Source organism: Xiphophorus hellerii, chromosome 24 (assembly GCF_003331165.1).
Source record: "Xiphophorus hellerii strain 12219 chromosome 24, Xiphophorus_hellerii-4.1, whole genome shotgun sequence".
Lineage (NCBI taxonomy): Eukaryota > Metazoa > Chordata > Actinopteri > Cyprinodontiformes > Poeciliidae > Xiphophorus > Xiphophorus hellerii.
The window spans coordinates 13235672-13241087 of NC_045695.1; the positions used below are offsets into that span (position 1 = coordinate 13235672).

General features: G+C 43.5%; 1 long non-coding RNA gene across 1 annotated transcript; it reads right to left on the reverse strand.

Moving 5' to 3' along the window:
• Positions 1 to 3458: 3458 nt before the first annotated feature.
• LOC116716015 (uncharacterized) lies at positions 3459 to 4946 on the reverse strand. Its single transcript, XR_004338350.1, has 2 exons — positions 3775 to 4946; positions 3459 to 3659 (listed from the first exon to the last, which is right to left on the reverse strand). It is a non-coding gene; the product is annotated as an uncharacterized LOC116716015 (long non-coding RNA).
• Positions 4947 to 5416: the final 470 nt, after the last annotated feature.

Here is a 5416-nt window from a genome sequence, read left to right on the forward strand (position 1 = left end):
ATGGCACACTGGATAAAGACTGAGCGTTGGTCCCGATGGTTCTTAGTTCAAGACCAGCATGGTTTTAAAATTTCACAAGGAAAACTGACTATGTGGTATTTGTAGAAGTTCGAGCGTCAAGGTTGCCAGTTCCTTGGATGGCACACTGGATAAAGACTGAGCTTTGGTCCCGATGGTTCTTAGTTCAAGACCAGCTTGGTTTTAAAATTTCACAAGGAAAACTGACTATGTGGTATTTGTAGAAGTTCGAGCGTCAAGGTTGCCAGTTGCTTGGATGGCACACTGGATAAAGACTGTGCTTTGGTCCCGATGGTTCTTAGTTCAAGACCAGCTTGGTTTTAAAATTTCACAAGGAAAACTGACTATGTGGTATTTGTAGAAGTTCGAGCGTCAAGGTTGCCAGTTGCTTGGATGGCACACTGGATAAAGACTGAGCGTTGGTCCCGATGGTTCTTAGTTCAAGACCAGCATGGTTTTAAAATTTCACAAGGAAAACTGACTATGTGGTATTTGTAGAAGTTCGAGCGTCAAGGTTGCCAGTTCCTTGGATGGCACACTGGATAAAGACTGAGCTTTGGTCCCGATGGTTCTTAGTTCAAGACCAGCTTGGTTTTAAAATTTCACAAGGAAAACTGACTATGTGGTATTTGTAGAAGTTCGAGCGTCAAGGTTGCCAGTTGCTTGGATGGCACACTGGATAAAGACTGAGCGTTGGTCCCGATGGTTCTTAGTTCAAGACCAGCATGGTTTTAAATTTTCACAAGGAAAACTGACTATGTGGTATTTGTAGAAGTTCGAGCGTCAAGGTTGCCAGTTCCTTGGATGGCACACTGGATAAAGACTGAGCTTTGGTCCCGATGGTTCTTAGTTCAAGACCAGCTTGGTTTTAAAATTTCACAAGGAAAACTGACTATGTGGTATTTGTAGAAGTTCGAGCGTCAAGGTTGCCAGTTCCTTGGATGGCACACTGGATAAAGACTGAGCTTTGGTCCCGATGGTTCTTAGTTCAAGACCAGCATGGTTTTAAAATTTCACAAGGAAAACTGACTATGTGGTATTTGTAGAAGTTCGAGCGTTAAGGTTGCCAGTTGCTTGGATGGCACACTGGATAAAGACTGAGTGTTGGTCCCGATGGTTCTTAGTTCAAGACCAGCATGGTTTTAAAATTTCACAAGGAAAACTGACTATGTGGTATTTGTAGAAGTTCGAGCGTCAAGGTTGCCAGTTCCTTGGATGGCACACTGGATAAAGACTGAGCTTTGGTCCCGATGGTTCTTAGTTCAAGACCAGCTTGGTTTTAAAATTTCACAAGGAAAACTGACTATGTGGTATTTGTAGAAGTTCGAGCGTCAAGGTTGCCAGTTGCTTGGATGGCACACTGGATAAAGACTGAGCTTTGGTCCCGATGGTTCTTAGTTCAAGACCAGCATGGTTTTAAAATTTCACAAGGAAAACTGACTATGTGGTATTTGTAGAAGTTCGAGCGTTAAGGTTGCCAGTTGCTTGGATGGCACACTGGATAAAGACTGAGCTTTGGTCTCGATGGTTCTTAGTTCAAGACCAGCATGGTTTTAAAATTTCACAAGGGAAACTGACTATGGGGGGGACACTCTTCTTGTCCCCTCCCCCCCTAGACACTACTAGAAGAGTGTCCCCCCTCCCCCCCTACGGGGGGGAGGGGGGACACTCTTCTTGTCTCCTCCTCCTCCTCCTACACACTACTAGAAGAGTGTTCCCCTCCCCCCCTACGGAGGGGAGGGGAACACTCTTCTTGTGCCCCCCCTTCTCCTCCTCTCCCCCCACTCTTCATTCCCCCCCCCTTCTCCTCCTCTCCCCCACTCTTCTTCACCCCCCATCTTCTTCTTGTCCCCCCCCTTCTCCTCCTCTCCCCCCCTTCTTCTTGTGCCCCCCTTCTCCTCCTCCTCTCCCCCCACTCTTCTTTCCCCCCCCCTTCTCCTCCTCTCCCCCACTCTTCTTCACCCCCCGTCTTCTTCTTGTCCCCCCCCTTCTCCTCTCCCCCCACTCTTCTTTCCCCCACCTTCTCCTCTCCCCCCCTAACCCCCCCACTTCTTCTCCTTGTCCCCCCCAACTCTTCTCCTCTCCCCCCCCCCCTTACCCCCCCCCCCCCGGGTTGGAGGGGGGGGAATTACCTGTTCATCCTAACAATATTTTACAGCAAAACCATGCCTTAAGCAGGTCTTGAACTAAGAACCATCGGGACCAAAGCTCAGTCTTTATCCAGTGTGCCATCCAAGCAACTGGCATCCTTGACGCTTGAACTTCTACAAATACCACATAGTCAGTTTTCCTTGTGAAAATTTAAAACCATGCAGGTCTTGAACTAAGAACCAGTGGGACCAAAGCACAGTCTTTATCCAGTGTGCCATCCAAGCACCTGGCAACCGTAACGCTCGAACTTCTGCAAATACCACATAGTCAGTTTTCCTTGTGAAAATTTAAAACCATGCAGGTCTTGAACTAAGAACCATCGGGACCAAAGCACAGTCTTTATCCAGTGTGCCATCCAAGCACCTGGCAACCTAGATGCTCAAACTTCTACAAATACCACAAATATGATTCACTGTCATCCTTTGATTTTATTTCTGGCTGAAAGGCTTTTATGGAGATTAACAGCAAGTAAAAAGGTTTTGTATTTTTTCGTAAAGTTTCACTACACATTGACTTTCTTTTCATCCCGGGTTGTAGAAAAATATATTAGACTCTTTATGAGGACATTAGTTACAATGCAAATAACACCCAATTTTTACAACAAATGCTTAATGTCACTGACCCACCCGTTACATTTTCATCTCTCCTGAAAATATTTTCCACAATGTTGGGAGTGCAAATTTGAACATTTCTAATGAAAACATGACTTTTCGTTTGTCCTGTTTACAAAAAAGTTGGGAGAACTCCAACTTTTAAAGGTCGGTGTCTGTCGGAAACAGGACTTGAACCTAGTATTTTTAGGTACTAAGCACATATGTAATCCACTGCGCTATCCAAGTTAGGATAGTTTTGTTCATTAAGTTGCTTTCCACTGGAAAAATTTAAAGTTCTATCCCTGGCTGAAGTATGCTCATACTGCACCATTCCTAAACAACAAATTACCTTTTGTTTTCCCACTTACGTTCACAAAAAGTGGGGAGGATTTGTGTGTACATGTGCTTAAACATTTAAGTTGTAACTATGGTTGAGCACTTATCTTGGAGAAAAGAGTCACTGCTCATTAATACCTTAAGTAGCAAATTTGACAACCACTGCTCTTCTGGTACTTACCACATTCAAAGCAGTCAATGTAATTGCTAAAAAATACTTGATATTATTATCACAGCAAAGTTGAGAGGCACCATGCTATTCTGCAGTTCATTTTGACATGTATGGTCTGGTTTCTTGGTGACTTAATTTAGATATTAACACATACGCATGCTCAGAGTTAGAACAAAACATGCACAGGGTTGTGGGTTGTGTACATATTATGGTTAGCACAAACCTTAGGTTTTTCAACATGAGAAAACATTAAAAAAATATTCTATATGGCAAACGTCTGTGACATTGATTTGTAGATAGATTATTGATGTTGGTAGCGGATCCATCAGCAACATGATGAAGGGCTCCAGCATTGGGTAAGTCGATGGATGGATGCAGCATCTTCAATTCTATGAAACGTCATCGTAAAAAGAAGGTTGGTAAAGCTATATTTGGGTATGATCCCCTGCACCAAGAAAAAAAAAACAAGCATTGATTACATACATACATAGAATCAAACTTAACTGAAGAGCGCAGCAGTTTTTTTCTTTGGTGTGAAACAATTAGAAATATTCTCAAACAGCTTTAGTTTTTGTCTTTGGAGAGACAAAACCAGCCAGGCACAGGCATCACCTTATTCTCTCAAGCTGCAGCGTTGGCACCCGAGTTCCCATCCCACCTGCAGCCATGTGACATAAAATATGCTACAGACTCCGATTTTAGCAGTATATTGCTAGTTGCCTGTTTTACATTGCTCGTTCTGCTTACAAAAAGAAGAAATTTATGTTTTTATTTGATCAGAAAGGACCAACTCATTTCGTTATTTCCATCTGATCAGTGCAATGTTCAGATAGCTCCAATTGCACTGTGATATGGCAGCATCTGCAACACAAAAAGTACATCAATCATTTCAATTCTATCACAGATACATTTCAATTGATCCTAGTTAAACAATACAGCAAGGTTAATTTGGCAGATGGTATCGAGTTATTGATTTTCATCATTCACTCCTCCTGGATGAGCACGTAGCAACAGCAGGAAACCGCTTGCATTGAGTTGTTGACTTTAAAGTGGTCCGTCATGCAAGTGGTGACAGTGGAATGGAAAAACTCTCCTTAAACTGGAAGACACCTCCAGCAGAACCCGGCTCAATACAAGCGATGACGACCGACTGGGGATTGGAGCAGATACACACACACCCGAAAAAACAAACAAACAAAAAAAGCAGAACTGATGTTGGATTATTTTTGATGTTCATAAAAAGTTAAGAGCAGAATATGAAGAAGGATTTGCTGATGACAGCATTATCTCAACCAATGTCCTCTTCCAGTACGGCCCCACAGCCGAAACTGAATGCCTCATCAGGTGCAGCTTCTGTGGAGAGAAAAATAAATGAACGAAAACAAAAAAAAAGTTTGTTCAATTAACAGCAAATATCTTTTTGTGGTTCTCCTTCTCCTAATAACATGAAGGGGAAAAAAGACTGAAAATCCAGATTAATGTGCTCTATTCTGAACAACACATATTACAATTTTCAAAGCCAAGCAGAAAAAGAAGAAGCAACTTAGAAATATTGCTGGCGCCAAACAGCCACACAGTTGACTGGGTAAGGCTATGATTAAAGGCAACAGTAGAGTTGCCAGAGACCTGGCAAGTCTCACACCGCAGATCCGATGAGGGGACTGACAGGGAGAACCCCTCACCTGGACGAATCAGCGTGGCCGGCTCTGAGCCGAAACCCACCTTCAACCTCAACACCTGCTCCACCAAAGAAAAACAAACAAGCAGCTGCAACCAAAACGGTTCCACCGACCCCGCTCCCAAGGACAGAGCGACCAGCCCGGGCCTCAAAACATTCTGACTCTGTGGGAATCCCACTGAAAAACAGATTTTCTGTACTCCAGCCTGAGCCTCTGAGTGAAACCTCGCTTTCAAACATCAACAATGAGGCAAGTCTAACACATCCACCCCCCAAAGCTCCAAAGGACAAAGCGGCTACCAGGAAAACAAAAGGTATGCCAAAAGTGCTTATTGTTGGAGATGAGGCAGTAAATGGAATCAGTCACGTTTGCAATCCCAAGAAAACGAGAGTGATTTCTTTTCCTGGTGACACTGTATCTGATTTAACTCGTAAAGTTCTCTCGCTAACCGCTGATCAGCCAGATAT